Source organism: Mesoplodon densirostris, chromosome 5, assembly GCF_025265405.1.
Source record: "Mesoplodon densirostris isolate mMesDen1 chromosome 5, mMesDen1 primary haplotype, whole genome shotgun sequence".
In the NCBI taxonomy this organism is placed as follows: domain Eukaryota; kingdom Metazoa; phylum Chordata; class Mammalia; order Artiodactyla; family Ziphiidae; genus Mesoplodon; species Mesoplodon densirostris.
Window position 1 is genome coordinate 120,437,935 of NC_082665.1, and position 24,189 is coordinate 120,462,123.

At 45.1% G+C, this 24,189-nt stretch overlaps 1 protein-coding gene across 5 annotated transcripts in view; it reads right to left on the reverse strand.

The window, feature by feature from the left end:
- LOC132490793 (kalirin) overlaps positions 1-24,189 on the reverse strand; it is a 467,387-nt gene that overhangs the window by 279,666 nt on the left and 163,532 nt on the right. The window lies entirely within an intron of this gene.

Sequence of the window (24,189 nt, forward strand, 5' to 3'; positions counted from 1 at the left end):
CAGTAGACACTCAGTAAATGTCTGCTGAACAGATTAATTAACATCAAGATGGACCACAATGCCCTAAATAATTCTTTTTGTCTTTCCTCTATGTGGCACAGCAACTGCTAGCCTTCATTTTACAGATGGGAAAAGTGAAAATCCCCAAGTGACAAGCAAAGTTGAGTGCAAAACCCCTCCCCACCTCTTCTCCTGCCCTTTCAGTATCACTGTCCTCAGTCCACAATGGACAGCTGGTAAGCTATGTCAATCCCATGGGAAGGAAACACCCTCCCTTCTTCAGCAACTCTTTCTCTGCCTAAATCTTGCTTCTCAGTTGGAAAGTCCTTTCAGGAGTCCAGTTGAGCTCCTGTTAGAGGGTTGGGGGCAGAGGCCTGGGGCTCACACAGAATGGAAAATAACAATGTGCCTGGAGAAACAGCAGCCTCTGGAGGCAAAGGACAACCCAGCCCCGTGTGCGATGCGTGGGAAGGGAGGACTCAGCTTACACATGCTCACAAAAACTCCAGGCCAGTCCACTGCACCCCTATCATTCACCCTGAGTATCCCACAAGGACTCTCAGGGAAAGCCAGCCCACACTCAGAGCCCTGCAGGCTGTGATGGAATCTCTGCTGTGTACTGCCTCTAGGGACATGGCTCAGAGGGACCCCAGAAGAGTGGCGGCCCTGTGTCAGCTCAGTGAGAGAGAACCAGAGACCACAGACACCCCTTCTAGTGCCTTTCTCCACTCGGCTTACTTTCTTGGGGTCCCAAGCTGACAATTTACAGAGGGGAGAAATGTGCTGGACAGGATGGTCCCACTCAGGGTGTCTCAATCCCTAAAAATTGACTAGTTCAAGGATGCAAAATTGTTAGGAATTCTGGCAACAACCTGGGACTAAGATCACTGGCCTAGGGAAGGGAAATGAGACAGTTACACACTCCACCAAAAAGAAGAGAAGTATCCCCAGAGTGCCGGTTTCCAGGGTCAGAGGTCATACCCTAACCCAAAGCAAAGTTCCAAAGGGCCTCTGACCCTTTCACCTATTTCTTCTTTTTCATTTTTCATTAAATGAAGACAGTGAGGCTTTTTTTCATCAGTTGCTTCTCTTTACAAGCTGGCCCAGAGTAGCTGATGCTGAATTAACCAGCTGCAAGGCTCACTTTGAGAAGACCGTGGGCAATAGAGGAAAAAAAATAACACCATAAAAAAGGAAGTTCTAACTATAAGCAGGGTTTTGTATTTTCTTAGTTTCTACAGATCTTTATGCTCTGACTTTCTCTTCCAACACAGGAAAGCAATTAAACCTCACTAGGAGAAACTAATTAGGATCCATATAAATTATTGTAGAAATTACAAACAGATACATAAGTAAATTTTCACCATGATGCAATAAGAAGTTCCAGCTTCCTGAGCAAGGAAGAGTCCTATCAGGCCTTACCAACTAGATAAGGAACATCTTTAATACATGAATTGCTTGAGTAGAATGATGCTTCTGCATGAAAATAGTTCATTTTCATATGTGGACTATGTCTTTTTATACATCAGTTTTAAAACACTCTCCTTTACGTCACTACATATACTATTAATTTCTAGAGAAACAAATTTTAATAAGAAAAGTTAAACTTCAGTCCTGTCTTCATCTAGATTATTTACAAGTTCGAAAATAGCAAGACCGAAAGTAATGAGATTTTACTGTATAATAAGAATCCACATAATCCTCTTTTCTCCTAAACTCCTGGCCTGTTTTTTTCCACTGTTCTTCCTCTCTTCCCCTACCATGTTAAAGTATACAAGACGGCTCTAATTCCACACAGTCCCCAGATATTAAGGAAGAGTTTGAAATTTGCTCTAAAAGAAGCAAAAGGTTCCCCATCCCGCCCTCTCCCCACCCCCACCTGTGGAGAGAGAGAGGGAGGGAATTTGGAATTTCATCCTGAGTACCCTACTCATCATGCCCCACCTCTCTGTTCTCCCCTCCAGACTCCAAGACCTGAGAGAAGGGGAGCAGCTTGTCCAGGCAGCTTGCACTTGTTGGCCCGAGTAAACGTCACTATCTTGGGGTGGGCTGGTCTAAGATTCCCAGCGGGGCTTCCTCTTCTCAGGCCAGAGTCTTCCCTCATCCCGTTCAGACCACAGCTGAGCTATCTCCCAGGTTGTGTGCCCACCATAAGAAAACCTAAAGTGTCCAGATTTACAAAATCCTTAACTAGGGGATAATCATTTCCAACAACAAGATTTTTCACATTATGAAAGGATTTGCTCCAGGGTTTCTTCAAATAAAAGTTGCCTTAGTGGTTTGAATTAGTTTCTCATTTGCCAAAAAATTGAATTACAAATAACTTTTCAATAATGTATTATTATGTAAAGCCAAGTAGAGCTAAACTAATTAGCCCAGCAGCTCAGAAGTTGGTGACCTTGCATAGAAAACCTACTTGCACTGGCTAAAGATTCTATGTGTCAACTCCCCCACCATCCTTGTGAAACCAGCTGTCAGAATCTATAAGAAAGGGGAACTTCACTGAAAGCTAACTCAAACAGGACCAATGAAAGAGCATGTTTTCACTCCCAGGTACATGTCTGGGCAGACTCATAGTAAATATTCAATAAATATTTGATGAAAGAATAAATATATGAACGAAATGTTAACCCTTCCTAAAGTGACTTGCACAAGGTCAGTGGTCTCATCTGTCACACCAAGTGCTGGTGATCTGAGTAGATGACCTCCAGAGTACCACTCAGCTCTAGTATTCTGAGACTTTTTAAACCTTTTCTTCATATTTATTGGCCTTTAACATCTTCAGGGGGCTTCCCTGGTGGCGCAGTGGTTGAGAGTCCGCCTGCCGATGCAGGGGACACGGGTTCGTGCCCCGGTCTGGGAAGATCCCACATGCCGGGGAGCGGCTAGGCCCGTGAGCTACGGCAGCTGAGCCTGCATGTCCGGAGCCTGTGCTCCGCAATGGGAGAGGCCGCAACAGTGAGAGGCCCGCGTACCGCAAAAACAAACAAACAAACAAACGATCTTCAGGTTATCAGATCAATATGCTTTGAAAGAAAGTATTGGGAACCAATTCCCTGCAATTTGGGAAGATATAACAACTCTTCCCTGGCCTCCCAGCCCATTCTTTCCCAGGAATCAGTTTAGGGATTGGAATGTTCAGGGCACATCACCCCATTTTGTGGACAGCCCAAGTTACCAAAATGCGAGACTAATGATGGGAGAACTTCCGGGGGCATACACACCTTGACGGAGGAAGACATGAACTGCAATTACTCTCTCTGATACAAGGTACATTTGAGAGCACTATTAGACTATAAACCCTAGGCCCCTTGCTACCTCTAAAGAAAGTCTGAGAAGAAATAAAGGTCCCTGTGCCCTTGGGGTTACTGCAGGAAAAGAAAGAACCAGAGGGCTCCCTCATGGGCCTGGCCCAACATGAATGCTGTGCTTTATCTTAAGGACAAAGGCACACTTCCCCCGTTCAGTGTTAATCCCACCCCAGTCATGTCCTGCTGCTGTCAGATTTACAAGCCTGCTGTTCTGTTAATTAGCAAAGTTGAAATGCTCTGTGTCTATTAGGGAAGTAAAAATTACCACCGCCGTCTCCCCAGGATCTCCAGCATGGGTCTTCTCCAAGCCCCACTCTTACCTCCTCCTCACTCCAAATGGGTTATGCTCACATTGCTGCTGCCTTTTCCTCTTCACACTTCCCTAGTCACTGCTCCGTTGCTGGAAGATGCCGATCATCCTCACGCTGGCTCCCAGCCTCTGTGTGGCCCCACGTGGCAAGAGCAGGACCAGCCCTTGTGTCACAGGCCCTGTCTGTGGTTTTGTGGCTCTGGGATGGCAGTGAGTCTCCCAGGGCAGCTGGGTGCCTTGTCTATGCTAACCTCCTTTAGGATGCAATCATGATTTCAACAAGTGAAGAAACAACCAAGTGTTGAGCATTTGGAGGTGCAAGCTGCCAGGGTACCCATGGATTGCTCTTTGTTTCCTTTTGGTTCTCAGTCACACCCCCTTAATTTGCACTTAGTTAGAAGTTATTGTGTAAGTATGCTAATGTGGCATCAAATGGGCCCTAACCCTGTTTTGCCACTGAGACAGCAAATTTCCCAATGCTCAGGTCTCTGCCTCCTCTTTCCACGCCATCCCTGTGGTGTCCAGCATGGGAGCCTTGATCACGGTGGCACTGAAACACTGACTGATCTGCTGTACAAAAGAGATTTGGCTTATAGCTGAGAATTCCAAGAGCTCATTAGGTAGAACCTTGGTTTTGGCATTATTTGGACAGTTTCCTATTCCCAGGGTCATTCTTTTATCAATTCTCTATTGAACACCTATTATGTGCTAGGCCTTATGTTAGGCTGTGGTGATACTTTGACAAATAAGAAATGGACGCTGTTCTCCAGGGGTCTTCCAGGCAGAGGTAGACAGGTATGCAGACAGGACAATGAGGTATTATTAGAGATAAGACATTAAGGGTACAGAATGCCAGGGAGCCCAAAGGAAAGGCTTCCTAATGGTGAGTCCTAAATCCTTCCTACTTAAGTAACAAGCATCAGCTACCACCTTGCTAGAAATGCAGAATCCCAGGCCCCACCCCAGACTTACAAGATCAGAGCTTGTATTTTAACAAGAAACCCAGGTGATGAATATTCATTATGTTTAGGGAAGTGATATACTCTAAAGTATGTCTTTCTATTCCAGAGTCGCTTCAGAGGCAGAGATAGACAAAAGCATCCTTTAGCCCAGTCTAAGCAGAACCTCTAAAATCTGACCTAGTGCTGCTGCTCATGACCCCTCCCACTCCCACCATGGGAAGACCCCTCCCTCCTGCCCAGGATTCCAGAGATTCAGCCATTACTCTGTGACCCAGAACTCAAATCCAGCTCTGGAATAAAAAGGCTATCCAGGAGGGCTATCCCGCTCCAGGGCACTGAGACTGGACCATGTCTTGTTTTTTGGCAGTAGGAATATTTATGAATAACACTTGTCCAAACTGCTCAGAATTCTGGTAGCTTAAAACCACTCTCTCATGAATCAAATATTTTAATTTCACAACAAATCTTCCTCGCTACCCCAACCCTCAGAGCCCTCCACCTTCTCTAACTGCTCTCAGTACCATAAACACTGTCACTGATCATATTTACAGGCCAAGATGCCATCTCTCAGATGGCCCTGGAGGACAGAGCAGCCAGGCGGCTTATGCCTGTTCATCACACCTGCACTCCCACCCATAGGTGCAAAGCCTTGAACACTGGGCAACACTGGATGAGAAACAGAGGAAGGAGAGGCGCCCCCACCCTAGGGAGCTCCACATCTAAGGAGAACACAGTGCTTATCTCAAGCAATTTGCTCCTTTGGAGGGGAGACCCAATTTTTGCCCTCTGAGAGTTTCCTGCCTAATAAAATGCCTAATGCCCATTTCCCCTGACACCAGGAAGCCACCAGACACTCTATAAAAAAACAACTTAGGGGCTTCCCTGGTGGCACCGTGGTTAAGAATCCGCCTGCCAATGCAGGGACACGGGTTTGAGCCCTGGTCCGGGAAGATCCCACATGCCGTGGAGCAACTAAGCCCATGCGCCACAACTACTGAGCCTGTGCTCTAGAGCCAGCGAGCCACAACTACTGAAGCCCGCGCGCCTAGAGCCCGTGCTCTGCAGCAAAAGAAGCCACCGCAATGAGAAGCCCACGCACCGCAAAGAAGAGTAGTAGCCCCCGGTTGCCGCAACTAGAGAAAGCCCACGCAGCAACGAAGACCCAACGCAGCCAAAAATAAATAAATAAAAATAATAAAGTTCCCTTAAAAAGAAAACAAACAAACAAAGCTTAAGAGTGTGAGATGCTGGTAGAGACCCTCCCATTCTGCCTCCAACATGGCTGTCCTGCATCCTCTCTACCCTGATTACTGGTGCCCTCAACCACTGAGTTACCCAAACAGAAACCTGGGAGGCATATCCTAGACTCCACCCCACCCCCGCTCCTATATTACAAATATCGATTCAGTCACTTGGCTCTGTTGATTCTACCTCTTAAATCTTTCTCTAATCCATCACTTCCTCTGGGCAGTTTCCCTGACCTCCCCATCAAGTTGAGCTGTCCCTGACTGTTATCTTGTACTCTGTCATTCCTGAAAGGCATTTCTACGTTTTCATTCTGTTCCCCATTAACTGATCCTGACACCCCAAGGGTGGGGACCACATCTTACTCGGTGTTCTACGCCAGCACCGAGCACAGTGCCTGTCAAGCAAAAGAGGATAAAGAAACACTGCACTGAAACTGAGCATGCACAGGTCCTAAGAAGACAGAGAGTAAGAGTGGTGAGTTGGAGGCAGTTCATCAGGGTGGCTCCACCAAGAGGTGACCTTTGAACTAGGTTTTGAATAAGGGAAGGGCCATGGAACAGTGCTCTGGTGGGAAGCAGTATGTGCCAAGGCAGAGAGGAAGGGGCAAGCAAGCTGTGTGCTAGAAACAGAGAACAGACTGAACAGAAAAGCAGGGTTATGCAGCCACGGAGAGGAGGGCATGGGGGTGGTGGGTGGGCTCCGTGATCTCATTCTGAACTTGAACAATCTCAGTAGGGTGGGCTCCCGAGAAGGCCCTGGCAAAGATGTGTGCGCAAGTGCCTGCAGAAGCTCAGAGAGCTGGACTGTGCCGCAGCAAGGGCCAGAACTGGTGGAATCTGGCTGGTCCCAAAGGCAGGCTGTGATTCCAGAACAGAGCTGGACCCAGCAGGTGCTGACTCCAACCTCCACGTCACATTCTGTTCTATCTTGAAGGAGATGGGGAGAATGGGACACACAGCCCCTGCTGAGGTGGGTGGTGGACTGGGGGGCAGGGGGCACTGGAACTTGGCCTCTTTATATCTTCTCCCTAGGTTCTAAGAGAAGCAGGAGGAATGCTTGTCTGCTAAGTACCTCCTGGGAGCCTGCCAGGCCAGAAAGCAGGCTGAGAGTTTGTGGAAGACCCTGAAGATGCAATGTGGAACTATTCATAAAGGGAAGAGACTTGAGGACATGGCCCCTTCTCTGTAGGGTCTAGATGGGCAAAGCCCTTGGGAGAAGATGCTGTCAGTGCAGCTGGGCTGAGAGGGAATCTATTGGTGCAAAGTGGCAATGATCTTTATTCCCCTCACTGTCCCTTCTCTCCTTCCCCCTTTCCTATATTAACCCAAGAGGAGAGAGAGGTGGCAAGAATGAGAGGGGAAAGGGTAAGAGTGAGAGACAAAGAGCTGGAAAGACACACACACACACACACACACAGATGGAGGTGATTGTCTTGTCTCCTCCTTACAGACACGCTAACGAGCTATTGAGGCAACTCCTCCGGGGACTATAAATATGTTCCTTGGAGCTCTCCTTAAAACACCTGCCACTGAGGCAGGAAGTGTGTGCAGAGCTCAGCGGAAGGAATAAATCTGGCCGAGAAAGAGGCTGGGCAGCTTAGTGTCAGCAACAGATGCACCACACAGCATGGGGATCCACTGCCTCTCCCCAGCTGGGGATCTATCACCCCACTGACACCTGCAAATGTCAGAGCAGCTGGCAGCACGCTCCCACCCCTTGAGCAGCAGCCACCGAGCAGCGATGGTGTGGTAGGCTCTCCCCGACCCCGGCACCAGGCCATGGGACTTCTGAGAGAAGGACATTCACGAACCTCAGCTCACCTGATTTCAGCGCAAAAGGGGAGAAGAAAAAAACCCACAAAGTCTCCTCTTTCAGCAACTGCTAAGAACTAAGCTTTTCCAAACAAACTGACGAGGCCTTATGCAGTGTGAGGCAGTGGCCAGGGACTTGTGATGATGGCCAGGTTGAGCCGTCTTTACACAATGGGGACACAACGTCTACCTTCTCTGAACTCTGACATGCATTTGAAAGTCACCCCTCACAATGAGCACTTTTGGCCCTGCTCCATAGTGAGCTGTGTCGCTTCTCCAGGGTGCTTTCCCTAACTCCATCCCGACCCCAGGCCGGCCTGGCTTCCCTTCTCTGTGCATCACGTGGCAGGCACCTCACTGCCATGCCATCTCCACTCCTGCATCTGGATCCCTCTCTAGACTCTAAGCTCTTGAGGGCAGGGACTGGCACACAGCTGGTGCTTAATGAGCAGCCCAGGAACCAAATCTTATTCATCCACAGTGCCTTCCACACAAAAGGTGATTAATAGCAGCTGTGTCTCTTCCCCTCCTGGTCCCTCTCTGTGCCTTTTTTATTTTACCCCACCTCCATCTTTCTCTCTCTCACGCTTCACGTGAACTCTTAATTGTGGCCTGTTTCAATATTAACTTCCTAAAGTCAATATTAGATATAAAGGCCTGGCTAATGGGCTACTTCTGAAGAGCAGAAATGTGTAACACTTACCACTGCTAAATTAGCTCCACTAAAGATCACTAATAATTAGCACTTTATTTATTTTTTTTTTTTTTTTTTTTTTTTTTTTTTTCTGTACGCGGGCCTCTCACTGCTGTGGCCTCTCCCGTTGCGGAGCACAGGCTCCGGACACACAGGCTCCGCGGCCATGGCTCGCGGGCCCAGCCGCTCCGCGGCATGTGGGATCTTCCGGGATCGGGGCACGAACCCGTGTCCCCTGCATCGGCAGGCGGACTCTCAACCACTGCGCCACCAGGGAAGCCCCAATTAGCACTTTAAACATGTGGGTAACACCTCTCTAAGCCCAGCTAATGAGCAAACCATTTGTTTATTCTTCACAAGCTTTAATATTAGCTTGAGCTGAGACCTCAGCTGCAATACACAGGTTCACTCACTCTCCCTCCCTTCCCAGAAAAGGCGCCATCACTCAATGTCCCCTGGACACAAGAAAATGGCCACTTCAGAAGTGACTATACCTGCTTATCTTTTTTTTTTAACAGTCTTTGCTAACTGATCAGGTTATTTAAAGTGCTCATGCCTCACAGATGGTGGTGAGGGTGGTAGATTTATTGTCTTTTTTTCTTACACTGAGCATTACTCTTGGATGGGTCCTCAAAGTAACACAGAACATTTGCCAATGATGAATCAGTCCGTGCTGAATATAAATCAGCTGTTGAACATTAGCAGTATATTTGCTTTTATAATATGTTTAGAGAGAGTTACAGAGGTACTCAGAGGCAGGAGGTGTGTGCTGTGGAAGTCCAGACATGTAAAAGTTTCAGTCCTTGGGACCCTCACTCTCAGTCTCTTTCCCTCTCCCCCAGTGTGCATATCAATAGCATTTTAATTTTAATTTTGATTTAATCAGGACATTATGACTTTAGTTAAAAATGAAATTGTTGATATGAGAAGCCAGCTTTGGCCTCTGTCACTATGGAAGGCACTCAGGCAGGCGTCCAAACATGAAATGGCCCGGCACATCCCCAAGGCCTCTTTCCTCTCCCCCCACACCGACCCATGGCCTGAAATTCAGGTGTGGGCCGCAGTAAAGCAGCAATGGCTGACGGCAGAGCTCAGAGCAGGAGACCCTCATGGGCAGCTCCTGGAGCAGTCTCTCTCACCCCAGCCCAGACTTTCTCCCTGTTCCCACCTCCAGGCTTTCTGACTCCACAGCTGTGCCATTCCTGCCCTGATCTCACTACCACGCCCGACAGTGGAAGCAATGCCAGAGGGACAGATTGGACACAGGTCCACACAGACACAGAACAACTAGGGCCCAAGTAATAACAAGGTTTGCAGAATTGCAAGTGCAGCCTGACAGGTGAGAAGGGCCACACCCCAAGGTCATATTATTGAACAAACTTTAGCAAACTAAAACCCCTTCTCCCACTTCAAGGACGTGCGTGCTGCTGTCCTTGGTCCTGAGCTAGTTGTGTAGTTGCTACTCAGAGTGACTGCTGTCCAGCCTGTCTTAGGATATGTGAACCAAATGCGAAAGAGAGAAAAAAGAGACGTTAAGATATATCAGAGAGATAAACAAATATGAAAAAGTATTGAAAGGGCTTCCCTGGTGGCGCAGTGGTTGAGAGTCTGCCTGCCAATGCAGGGGACACGGGTTCGTGCCCCGGTCCGGGAAGATCCCACATGCCGCGGAGCGGCTGGGCCCGTGAGCCATGGCCACTGAGCCTGCGCGTCCGAAGTCTGTGCTCCGCAATGGGAGAGGCCACAACAGTGAGAGGCCCGCGTACCGCAAAAAAAAAAAAAAAAAGTGTGTGGTGGGGAAGGGCTTGAACCTCATGAAACTGCATTCAAGTTATTGCATATAAACCCATATGTGCCCATTTTTCTGAGAAGAAAATTGTGTAATTCCAGTTTTCATGAGATTTTCAAAAGGGTCAATAGCTCCCTAAATGGTAGAGAACCACTGGTCTAAAGCAAAGTCAAAATGAGACCCTACAGTCTGCTTTGAGTTCTAACCACTAAATCCTATCACCCATCACCTGCCTCACTCATGGCCCACTAACACTCATGGTTTAGCTGAGACCCAATAGGGTGGTTGGGCTGGAAGAGAAACTAGAGAAGAGAAATGATTTAGATTCCTTAGCTTGGATAAGAGGAATGTGAGGCAGATGGTGGGAGGTAAAGCCTATGCGCCAGATCCTATGCTCTAAGGATAAGCTTCAGAGGCGGTTTTCTCTTGTTACAGAGGGCCAGAAGGAGTGAGGTTAAACACAAAATGAGTTTTTTGGTTTTTTGTTCGTTTGTTTTTGGCCACGCTGTGCAGCACGCGGGATCTTAGTTCTGCAACCATTGCCCCCTGCAATGGAAGCACAGAGTCTTAACCACTGGACTGCCAGGGAAGTCCCTGAAATGAGTTTTATAAATACCTAGGCAGTGCCTTTCCTGGGAGCCTTCCTAACTGAAGATTTCTCTGGCCTCTAACCCCAGCTAGCAGAGTGATGACAACTTTACCCAAGATCCCTCCTAGACCATGAGGGGTTATGGTCAAGATTAGAGCCAGTAGAGGGGGTCTGCAAACTTATTTAACAAGATCCCTTGGAGCTGGATCATGGCAGAATGAGACGCAGGCTCTCAGGTGTTCCTAGTCAGGCAGCCACAGCAGAGCAAGCCTGGCCAGTATTCTCTCATCAAGCCATCTTGCACCAAATGGTGAGCTTTCCCAGGGCAGGAACATCCCAAGAGGCAGCTCACAGACCTGAGCAAAACACAGGCTCTGGATTCAGATAGAACTAAGTCTGACTCCCAGCTCCAGCACTTACTAACTGTATGCCCTTGGACAGTTTACTTAACCTCTCTGAGTCTGTTTCCTCATCAGAGGTAAAAATACCTACTTCACAGTCTGTAGTGATGATTAAAGGAGAAAATCTATTTGAAGGTACCAGACACATAGCTGATGCTATGTCAACATAACACTCCTTCCCTCCTTCCTGTTTATCTTGGTAGCCCCAGCATGGGGCGTAGTACACAGTAGATGCTCAATAAAAGTATTGATTATGTGAATAAATAAATGAATGAGTGAACGAGTAAGTGAATGGAGTAAATTCAGAAAATGGCAGCTAATAACTACCTTTCCACCTCCCCACTACATACCTGTAAGCCATGTTGCTCACACTCCTCTTGCAGTTACTCTGAATTTTCATTGTTTCTTTCTCTCCCCTACCCAATCTGGGCTGTTTGATGAGTACTCTAACCACTCCTGCTCCCATAGCCAGGTTCTCCAGATGCAAAAGAAAGCCTCTGTCTCCAGCGGGAGAGCAGCTGCTGGTTGAGTGCTTGCCCCTCCTCCTGTGTCCAGAGCGCTACGGTCCCCGGTACCCCTCCCATACTAATCTCTATGTGCTGGAGCCTGTAGCTGGCCAGTCTCATCCCGTCTTCCCTAGCTCCTCTCCCCACTGCGCTGGGTTCCAGACAAAGGTGTACTGGTCCAGATGGCATTTCTGAGAAGGACCCCTACTGAAAACGCATCCTGACAGCAAGGTCACCATCTGAGATGAGGTAGCCCTAACATCTACCTGTGGGCAGAATCTTCAGAGCCCCATGAGGAGCCCCAGCAGCTTGCAGGGAGAAACAAGAGGCCTGAGGGGAGTCCATGCCCTGTGGGTCTTTTCTTTGGTTGGCCTTGAGCTATCAGGCCATTGAGAGTGGACAAAGGGCTAGAGAGGTCACAGAGCTAGGTGTGGAGGCTGGAGGTGTGGCGAATACACACCCCGGTGAATCGGACCCTTAATCCACTTGCTACATAGAATAAATGGCTCCACGCTGCTAAAATTCTCTGTTCCAGGCTCTCTGAAAGTCTTTTCTCATTAATTCTCCAATACTTACAATTTTCTCCAGTAATGAGCAAAATACCTCTAGGAGGCTGGGAAACCTGGTCCTCTTTGCTCTTTTCCAGCTCCTTGAAGAAGAGGAGACCTTGCCACAACCAGGGAGCCGTGAGGCTGCCTTGTCCATGGATGAATATGCACGTGTACTCAGAACACAGCTTATATGCTAAGGACTAGAATAATATTAAAGTAGGGAGTAATGACATTCATTATGGCTTCATACTATTGAAAACTCACACGAAACCTAAATGTTCAACCACAGGGGATTGGTAAAATTAACCATGGTCTATCCACTCTATGCAGCCATTAAACATGACACTGTACAAGAATAATTAATGCCATGGGAAATGTCATGGTATATTGTTAAGTGAGAAAGCCAGATTATAAAATAGCATGTACAACTTTATCCCCATTGTATATACACTGGTGTGTGTGTGTGTATAAAAACCATATACATACAGTAGACAGCGATTATTTTTGGAAAACGGGATTATGACTAATGTTGTTAATGTTTCTCTAATGTTTTTCACTGTCCAATTTTTCTTATTTGTTCTTGAAATAATTGAGATAGAGCAAATTCCCTTCTTTGTATATTAATCTTTCATATACAGGATCCTTATATAATATTCATGCACTTAAAACATTTAATAATTAGGTTGTGGTTATGACACTATCTGCAAACTTATTTAAAGTTTAGGATAACTGTGTTATGCAGCTGTTCACTCTACGATGTAATTCAATGGCAAATAAAAGTGGCTACGATTCATCACAGATACAGTTGTCTTACGACTAAAAGAAATGAAGTCCAAATAAGCTATAATAAGAAATTTAATTTTTCATTAAATGCCATTTAAAGATTTTCCATATATGTAAATAGGGTTTATCTCAGGAAGACAAGACATTAAAGAAGATTCAAGTAAAATAAAATTCAAATAAAATCAACATGGTTTTGTATTAAAAAGCTAAATATTATATCAGTTGAATGAATCTCTAAATACCTATTATGTGCCAAAGGGATTTTCAACTAGACTTTCATTTGGAAGGATACATGGATAAAAATAATTAAACATAGGGCTTCGTAGTGGCACAGTGGTTGAGAGTCCGCCTGCAGATGCAGGGGACACGGGTTTGTGCCCTGGTCCGGGAAGATCCCACATGCCGCGGAGCAGCTAGGCCCCTGAGCCATGGCCGCTGAGCCTGCGCGTCGGAGCCTGTGCTCCACAACGGGAGAGGCCACAACAGTGAGAGGCCCGCGTACCACAAAAAAATAATAATAAAATAATAATTAAACATGTTTTGGAAAAATGATGAATAATGGGTTGGGTTTGCCCTACTAGATATTAAAATATATATATTTTAAAATACAATTATTAAAGGTGGCACAGACAAAAGAATTAACATATAAATGAATGGAGCCTGATTAACAGACCTAATATAGATCTGACATATTTAAGAACCTAATATATGATAAGGGAAGAATCTAAAGAAATAGGGAAAAGATGAATTATTCAATAAATGGCGCTGGAAAAATAGACTAGTTGGAAAAGAAAAATCAAGTTAATCTTCATAGCTTCACACTATACGCCAAAATAAATTTTAGAGTAGAAAACCAAATCTTAAAAATGGCATACAAAAAAAAAAACACTGTAAGAAAAAATGTGGGTGACTATTTAACTGATCCCTGAATGAGAAAGAGCTAGACATGAAAACACTGAAGAAATAAGAAAGGAAAATATTTATTATTTTGTCTATGGAAATTTTTAAACTATACATCAGAGTATAAGCAAAATTTAGAATGTAAATGACAATCTGGAAACGTATTTACAACAAATCTGACAAAGGATTAATACTACTCCCTATCTGAAAAACAGGCAAAGAATATAAACATACATTTCAAAAAAAAAGAAGAAATGGCAATAAACAAGAAAAAGTCGTCAACCTAATTAGTAATCAAGGAAGTGCAAACTACATAATGAGATGTTTTAAAATCCTTTAAATTTGCAAAGATTTTGAAAAGGCAACAATCCTCAATGCTGGCAAGAGTTCAGGGCTAGCCTTCTCTGCCCACATCCCTGCCAGTGCACTTAAAATGACAGCAACCCTTCCAGAGGGCAATATGGTAATATGAATCATGAATAATAATATACATAATCAATGACCTAGTAATTCAGTTCCCCTTCTGGATGTCCATCTAAGGAACTAAGGAAAAATGATGGCAAATATTTGAGGAGAAGGGGTTTCAAGCAGCACTTTTTATTGTGGTCCCAAACTGCAAACAGCCTAAATGTCCAACAGATGGGATTAGTTAGATAAACTTGAGATAGCGCTAAATGAAAAACCAATCAGCCATTAAATTTTTTATTTTTGAGTAATTTATATATATCTTTTTGTTTTTGTTGTTTTTTGTTTTTGTTTTTTGAGGTACGTGGGCCTCTCACTGTTGTGGCCTCTCCCGTTGTGGAGCACAGGCTCCGGATGCGCAGGCTCAGCGGCCATGGCTCACGGGCCCAGCCACTATGTGGCATGTGGGATCTTCCTGGACCGGGGCACGAACCCGTGTCCCCTGCATCGGCAGGCGGACTCTCAACCACTGCGCCACCAGGGAAGCCCGGTAATTTATAATTTCATGGAAGAATGCTCACAATATGTAAAGTAAAAAATAGGATACTAATGATACAAGTACTATACAAACATTAGGCTGAATCTTATGAAATTGTTGAGGCTCAACTGGTTTTTTTTTTTTTTACCTTCAGAAATAACAATTTGGTATGATCCCAAATATGGATATAATATATTTCTGGGTTGTGGGGATTATTAAGATATTTTATTTTCTTCTTTATACTGTTCGATAGTTTTTAAATTTTCTTCAATGAATATGTATTAAAATTTTAAAGCTGTATAATTATGTAAAGACCATATGAAGAACCATCCATAATTCTAATTTGTAATAAACCACCTCTGCTTCCTCTTGTCTGGATTTTACAATCCTCTGCCTCGTTGATCTCTTAATCTCCATGCTCTTCATCTAGGTCTCTCTTTTAATTTATTTGCACGTTCTGTAACTAGCTCTTTGGGGTTAATCCCCCCAAAAGAAGCAGGGCCCTAGAAAGGGTCTGACCTGTGCTGTCAGTCCCCCTTCCTCCAGGAAGCCTTCCCAGAACAGGCATGAGGGTTATGAGATTTCTAATGCCCAGAAGTGGCCCCATGCTTTTCAGTCAGCAGAAATACCACAGAAGAGGAAAGCAGGCAGCCTCCTCACTGGGAGTTCTCCCAACTCGTGTCACACGGCCACTCCCCTAGAGTTGGACTAAGGTTCCTGCCCCGTCCCATGGTAGGATCACAGATAAAAGGTAAGGACCCACAGGCTTGGGGGAAGGCAGCCAGCAGCTTCCCTCCAACAGCTCGCTGGTGAGAATGAATCCAGCACCCACAGCCTGACGTCTTATTGTGCTTTCTATTCTTGCTAGATGTCTGCTGGCATCTTCATCTGCTACATGATGAGGACCTCTTTATGACAGGTCCTCTCCCAGCACTTCTGGACTGTGCCACTCACAGAGCTCCTAGGCCCCAAGGGGTGGCAGAAAGAACAACAGACTTGGAGTTAGATAATCAGAGTTCAACTCATTTCAACTTAGCAACTTTGGGGACTTCCCTGGCAGTCCAGTGGTTAAGACCCCGTGCTCCCAATGCAGGGAGCACAGGTTTGATCCCTGGTCGGGGAACTAAGATCCCACATGTCACATGGTGTGCCACACTTCCTCAAAAAAAAAAAACAAAAACCCAAAAACCAAACCAAAAAAACTTCACAACTTTGAGGGGGTTCCTCACCCTCTTTGCCTTCAATTTCCTCAAGTGGATATTTCAATACTACCTCAGTAAGAATTAAATAAATTTAAGGTAAAGCAGTTGCCAAACTAGAAAGCCCTATACAAAAGCAAGGTATTAGTTATCATGCTTTTATTGTAAACTCCTGTGGAAGCAATTATAGATTTTACGCCTTTCTGGTCTTGAAGCATGCCTGTGCTTTTAGGTTCTAGCTAAAGCCCTCCCACCACTGCCACCATTACCACCAACCTCAGGAAAGAGGTAGCCCCCTATTTGGCAACCATGATCAGAGAAAGCCTGGCTCTTCCCATCTACCTGCTGTGCTCCACTGTCTCAGGGCTGAGGACATAACTGTGCTGACTGTAACCCTGAACTCAAGGCAGGCACCAGATGCTGGGTAATTGTGTGGCTATGTGCCCATTCCCATTTGGGGAACACAGGGAACATGGTTCCCCATGTGGGGTGAGGACTGTGTTAAAGTAACCAAAGGCACATCCTTGAAGTCCTACATGTGTAATTGTCTCAGCATACCCACTAGGACAAGCAGATGAGTGAAACCTGGGAGACAGTCTCAGTTCTCCATGAAATGCCAGCCCCAGTAGAGTCCTGCCACCTCTTCCAACCCCTTTCTCTTCTGACAACTGAATGTATCCTCGCAACCTCTAGAATGCATAAAGAGATGGGTCCCCATCCCAGGAACAGGGCCAGGGCCTCCACCCTCCACATCTTCACCAGCCTCCCAGAGTAAAGCATCACTTACTCTCAGCTGCCTCTCCTACGACCCTCATCCAGAAAAGAACTCCCAAACATGCCCAGTGGCTCTGCAAACAGCCCCTGCCAGTGGATTTAACAGAGACAACAACCTTCCTTCTCAGAGCACTGGGCTGTGACAAAACATGCCCCTTCCTAGAGCACCCATCGGGGGCCAGAACCAAGCAGAACAAGTGGAATGTCAGAGCTAGAAAGCCCTTACAGGCTGCTAGTCCTTCATTTATAGGAAGGGAAACTGAGATCTAGTGAGGGGAAGGCACTCAAGGTCACATGATGAGTCTAGAAACCCAATCTTAGTCCGGCATTCTCTGCTCCATGCCACATGGCCTGAAGTGTACCCCCCCTAAAGATGCGTTCACATTAAAATGCAAGGATGGGTAGATGATAATTTAGAGCTTTACTATCCAACACAGTAGCCATCAGCTACATGAGGCTATTTAAATTTCAATTAATTAAACAGAATTAAAAATTCATTTCCCCAGTCACATTTGAAGCAGCTAATGGCTGTCATATTGAAGAACACAGACAGAGAACATTTCCATCATTGCAGAAAAGTTCTAGTGACAGTGCAAATCATTTAGATGGATGGATATCCTACAAAAAATTTTCTTGAGGTTAGGGTCTGTGTCAAGTGCTCCCTTGGAATGTACTGGGAATGTTCTCCATATCCCACAACCAATGACTGAATGACTGAAAGTATAGCCTATGATACAACCAACAAGGGCTCAGTCAGCAAGGACTCCGAGTCCATGAAACACAGATTGGCCATGCAAGGAAGCCAGAGAGACGGCCTTCCTTGGTCTAAGCACAGGAGCCTAGGGAAACAACAAGTAGCTTCTGTCTCCTCACCTCTTTTTTCAAAAAGTATGATTATTAATTTTTGAAACTTGATCAAATTTTCCCATGGATACCAAAGCTTTCAGTTACTAATTGCCAAGCCTCACACAGATGCCTTTGAGCCTCAGCCACTTTGGGAGGTAGCTGTGCAGGAGACCAAGAGGCCTAAAGGAGAAGGGAAATCCTCACGTTCCCTAGTGGGAAAAAAATCTTCACTAACCTCTCGTTTTCAAGAGGCAATTTGAAACCCTGTGTGTCCGCTTACTTTACAGTGTCCAATCAAGCCCTTCATCAAGCCAATGAAAAGCTAATTGCTCATACTGGAAATCAGGCTGCTATGCTACAGTGAGAAGCCATCCTGCCCGATGGCTTTGTAAGCCCACAGTCCAACGCATCACAAGGTGAGAAGTCCCTCAGAAGACTGGTGAAGGGCTTCCCTGGTGGCGCAGTGGTTGGGAGTCCGCCTGCCGATGCAGGGGACAAGGGTTCATGCCCCGGTCCAGGAAGATCCCACATGCCATGGAGTGGCTGGGCCGGTGAGCCATGGCCGCTGAGCCTGCGCATCCGGAGCCTGTGCTCCACAACGGGAGAGGCCACAACAGTGAGAGGCCCACGTACCGCAAAAAAAAAAAAAAAGACTGGTGAACATTCTGTCAAGGAGAAAGCCCCTGTGCAAACAGGCTTGACTGGTTCTGCTCTATTCAACATCTTGAGTAAAAACCTGATTAAGAACATTTTTGCCAATTAAAAAAAATGTTTTAGAAATTTCTGGATGTACAGCCTCCAGTAAAGAAATCCTTTTAAATATAAAGGTTCATTTGTTAAAATGAGACCAAAAGAAAGAGAGATTAGCTGCCTACAGAGGTTGGGAAAAGACCAGGGCCCCTGGATATTTATTTTCTTTTATTTTAAATTGAAGTAGAGTTGATTTACTCCTGTATATTTTCAACACCTGAAGTTCCAACTATACATGAGAAAAGGAAAAGAATTACTCTGAGTTCTACCAGCTCAGTTAAGGTGATTGATAAAATTAATGTTCAGAGCTCATAAGATACTCAATGAACACTTGATTTCTTTTCTATAGGCTGTGAGTATATTTCTTTTAGTTCACACAATAGTGTATAATAATTTGCTTTGCTATTTCAATTTTCTTTTAACATCTTTATTGGAGTATAATTGCTTTACAATGGTGTGTTAGTTTCTGCTGTATAACAAAGTGAAACAGCTATACATATACTTATATCCCCATATCCCCTCCCTCTTGCGTCTCCCTCCCACCCCTCTAGGTGGTCACAAAGCACCAAGCTGATCTCCCTGTGCTATGTGGCTGCTTCCCACTAGCTATCCGTTTTACATTTGGTAGTGTATATATGTCCATGCCACTCTCTCACTTCATCCCAGCTTACTCTTCCTCCTCCCCGTGTCCTCAAGTCCATTCTCTACGTCTGCGTCTTTATTCCTGTCCTGCCCCTAGGTTCGTCAGAACCTTTTTTTTTTTTTTAAGATTCCATATATATGTGTTAGCATACGGTATTTTTCTCTTTCTGACTTACTTTGCTCTGTATGACAGACTCTAGGTCCATCCACCTCACTACAAATAACTCAACTTCGTTTCTTTTTATGGCTGAGTAATATTCCATTGTATATATGTGCCACATCTTCTTTATCCGTTCATCCGTCGCATCCTGATTTCAGAGATGGCAAAATGTGAGGGGAAAAGGGAATCTCAGAATCAGTGAAATATGGGAACAAGTATTTACTGGGTACTTGTTATATTCTAGGCAATGAACTAAGTGTTTTAGATATTATTTCATTTAACCTTAAAATAACCCTATGAGTTAGAAATGTATGAAAGATCAGCATTTTACAGAGGAGAGAACTGAGGTACAGAGGGTTTACATGATTTGTTTAAGGTCACCTAACTAGTCCATAAGAAGAGGTGAGATTTGAACCAATAACTATTTCACTCCAAACTCCATCTTCTTAACCTTTTACCCTTTGAACAAGGCTGGAGCATTTGATGCAAAGTGAAAATGAGGTGTCTGATGGAGATAGGGCTGAAACACTGAAACTGTCAGAATACATAAAAGGAACTTGTTATGGTGAAATACTTACAACTAGAAGGGACCTTAAAGATAATGTGTCACAAGCACATACTTTATAGGCAAAGAAACTAAAGCCCAGAGGGGTTATGTCATTTGTGCAAGGTTACACAGCCATTAGTGCAAAAGCTAGGATTCTAGAATTTTGCCAGGTAATAAGATCAAGCTTACCAATCCATAGTTGCTTGAATCTGCCAATTCCCATATTTTCACATCCTAGGCATTTTCCATTTTTATACATTGATTTCTTAGTGATTTTCCCTGTGATCACATAGGCAAGCTTCTTCCACTGAATTCCTTCAGGACTGAGACACAGAGCATTCTCAAAACAGTGTGGGGAGGTGGACAGAGCAGGAGAGCCTGGGTTCTAATCCTTCTAGCTCTAGAAACCTAGCAGGCTTAATTTCTCTGTGCTTTGTGGATTCATATGTAAAATGAGGCTAGTAACACCAACCTCATATAAAGACAATGTCTACAAAGTCTTGATGGCACACAGTAGACGGACAATCGATGGCAGTTATTTTGGCTATGACTGTTGCAGTAGCTTGGTGCTTTTACTATGCCCTCACCTTTCTTGCCATCAGTTCTTATATGGATAATCTATTTTGCATTTTCCAATCTTAATTACATCCTCTTGGCCGGAAACAGTAGAAGCAGGATGACAGGCTTGACCCTTGCCTTCCCCATCTCCCTTTAAGATAAACCAACTTTTCCAAGAAGAAAACTAAAACCCTCCTCTCTCTTTACTGATCCTAAGCTTGTCTCCTGATGGCTTTAATCCAGTTACCTGCCCTCCCTTTAATTTTTTATATAAGGCCTTTAAACATCAAGCTCCTTGAAGAAGTCCCTTTCCTTTTATAATTCGTGCTGCTCGTCTTAAAGTGAAGGCTAACCCCTTCCCAAGGCGTGGGCAGCCCTCAAGACTTCACAGCCACTTGAAGCTCAAGTTCAAAGCAATTTATGTTCAACTTTCCAACCACTGGGGGTTGAGTGCCAGTACAGGAAAAGTCCCTTCCTACCTTTTCAGGGATCTTTGTGCTTCTAGTTACATACATGTGAGAAGACAATGTGTGATAATTATGTCGCAGGCTGCCAGGAAGCTAGGGCGGACCCTCAAGCTGGGAAGTGGAAAGTGCCAAAGAGGCTGAGTAGCCAGGATGTGGGCTGACTTAACAGTCCTACTTTCCATTTTAAAGGCACCTAACTGGGGGGAAGGCACGGGCCCAGCCCCACAGTTAGCCACTCTGTGGAAATCCCAGCTGGTGAAACCAGCAGGCATAACCAAGGCACCTCCATCCCCCTGGGTGATAGCGTACCTCACAAAACACAGGCTTTGTAAATCAAGCATCACAAGAGCCCAAATGTCAGCTCCTGCCTTTGCAAGCCCTGCCTGGCTGTTATTTTCTTCTGGCTGCTTTTGTGGGACTTTGCAGTAAATTTTTGCTACCATTGATTAAAGGCTACTACCTAGGGGTGGATGCCCTAAGTGCCTTTCATACCTGATGTTGTTTAAGTCTCACAACTACCCTATGGAATATACATATATTATTTCCACATTTTATGGACGAAAACTAAAGATTAGAGAGATCAAATAATTTACCCAAAGTTACAGGGCTAGGAAAGGATGAAATCAGGATTTGAACTCAGGTCTATCCCATTCCAAAGCCTGTGTACAAACCCTCATGCCATATGGATCTATCTCATCTAGTTCCCAAGTACCCTGGTCAAGGCACATCTGGAGCGTCAATCCCTTTAGGGTTGCAATGTAGCCATGTTTGGGGCAGCCCCAGACACACAGTTGGATGTGTCTGGGATGGGCCTCCAGTGCCTGAGTTTCTATGGAGTCAGAGGACAGCCAGACTGCTGAGCTTCTGCCTCAGTTTCCTGCTGAGCACTGTAGTTAGTCCCCTGCAGCTAGCACTGAGCTCTGAAACCCCACCTGACCAGTTAGGACCTTGCTCATCCTTTGCCATGCCCCTCTCCTAGAGCAGGCTGCAGGGAAGTGTCTTAGTCCCTGTGCCCCCAAGTCAGTGTCTGAGGGCCTGCCAGGAATGGAAGGATGGTCCCGCAGTGTAGGACCACAGACTACCCTGACCCTGAGGGTAGTCTCTGCTGACACTCGCTCTCAGGATTGCCCTAATCTCCCTCCCCCACCATGGATGGTGGATGGTGATGCTGGCCTGAAAGAAACTTTCTTTTGCATTGCTCCACTGGCTCCCATGTATTTCACTGCTGACTGTTTGCCTCTTCCAGGCAAGCCCAGCAGTCCCTGAGCACTCAGCCAGACATTCTGCCAACCCTTTCAAAAGGACCAATGCCAATCTTGATCTGAAGTGGGAAGGCAGTTTTCTTCATGTAAGCAAGTGACTAAAACAACCCATAAAAGACTGTCTGAAGCATTTCAGTCAACAATTGGCTAAATTAAAATGAGAATTCCCATGAACCTCCCCACCCCATTGACTGTTAATGACATAGTAACTATAAACACAACAGCAAATATTATTACCAACTTCAAGTGTTAACTTGAAACCAGATGGTAAAGTCAGCAAAACACTCCAGTCCTGGGAAGTTCAGGAGCTCACATAATACAGTTAATCCAGCAACTGTAAATCCAACTTAGAGGAAATCTGTATCTGACTGTGGGAATGTGTTATACTACCCAGTAAACCCTAGAGGCTAAGCATAAGAAGTCTCCTGTGGTGACTTGGGTTGTCCGATATCCATGGTGGCAACTGTTTCCACCAAGCCATGTACGGTTGGGCCAGAGACTGGCTGGTTGCTCACCAAGCCCACTCCCTCTTCTGAAGCACACAGCTCTTTTATTTCCCAGCTGCTCTTGAGGTTCAGAGCAGTCACATGACTGAGCTCTAGCAAATGAAATGTGGGCAGAAGTGTTATATGCCATTTCCAGGACTGGCCCCTGAAATCGTCCCACACGTGTGTCCTCCACACTCTCTCTGCCCTCTTCTGAAGGCTGACTGCAGAGGTTCCATTAGAGGACTCCAAGGTATGGCAGAGTCACTGAATAGAAGTGGAACATCTGGAGTAGACGGTGACATGAGCAAGAAATAAGCTTCTATTACGTTACCCCTGATATTGGCAGATTATTACAGTAGTTAACCTATGCTGACCCATTAACAGAGAACAATGTTGACATTCTTGACATAATTTTGGGTGAAATATCATGATGGTAAACTGTGCAGACTGAAGAAATTACTTTCTCTCTGCATTCCAAAATCTTCTGTCTAGTGTTAATGTGTAAAGGGTGGACAGGTCTCTTTCAAAAGCAAGAAGGATATGGCAGTGATGTGGGTACCAAAACTGTGGGAGAACTTCAAAGAGAAGGAGAACAATTAACATAGAAAAGGGGGAAATTTGGGAGGACTTAGAACTACTTAGGACTTAGTAGTTAGCTGGGCTCTCCATCCTCCTCCCTGAAAGAGCTGATCCATTCCCACGCCTCTGACAAACACATGCGAAAGTACCAGGTACATTTCAGAGATCAATATTAACACAAAGCACTATTATCATTCTGATTCCCAAATCTAAATCCTTGGTCTCCTCTCTCACCCAGCCTAGCTCCAGCTGCATGGGCAACCACCAGCACGTGTTTCCATTTAGATGCAAAGTTCAAATCTTCCTCTGTTCTCAACTTTGTGTCTCCATCTTGCCACAGATGGGAATAATCATTTGCTTCACACCTAACATATGCCATATCCATATATAATAATTGTAATATATAATATTATACATGTATATTATGATTATAGTAATTACCTCATTAAATCCTCTCATATTCTTTCCCAAGATAGATGTCATTACCTTATTTCATGGGTGTGGAAACTGAGACTCATAGAAGTCAAACGATTTGGCCAAGTTCACACAACTGGTAACTAGAACTGTAAGAATGATTTTCATTTATGTAAAACCTATAACTGACGAGAGTGCTTCCTTAAACAGCTAAATACACCTGGTGGTGTGCTAGACTCTGCTGCTCTGGCTCTCAAGAGCCAACAGTAATTGTCAGGATTTTCCTCAGCTCCTCATGAAACAGGTTGGTAGCTTGAACTCTGCCACAGATAGCAGTATTTACACAATGGAAATCAGCAAATGCTACAAATGCTATACTCAGGGCTTTCATTCCTCCTTGGAAACATTTACCATCACTAACTACACCTTTCTATTTGGACCAATATGGCAAGGCAACACTGTTGTTCTGTTGAGATTTCAGGAATAAGGAGTAGAAGGAAAAAGTGCCTTACAGCAGACTTTGCAAACAAAAACTTACCAAAAGTGAAGGCAAATATTACAAAGACACAAAGGAATGAGGAAGAACTATGGGTCCCTCAACCTGGCTCAAGCTTCTGACGCTTCCATAAGAGCTCTCCTAACAAACTGGTAAGAAACAATTAGGAAAAACAACACCAGTTTAGGAGGGAAGGCAGTTAAATTCTG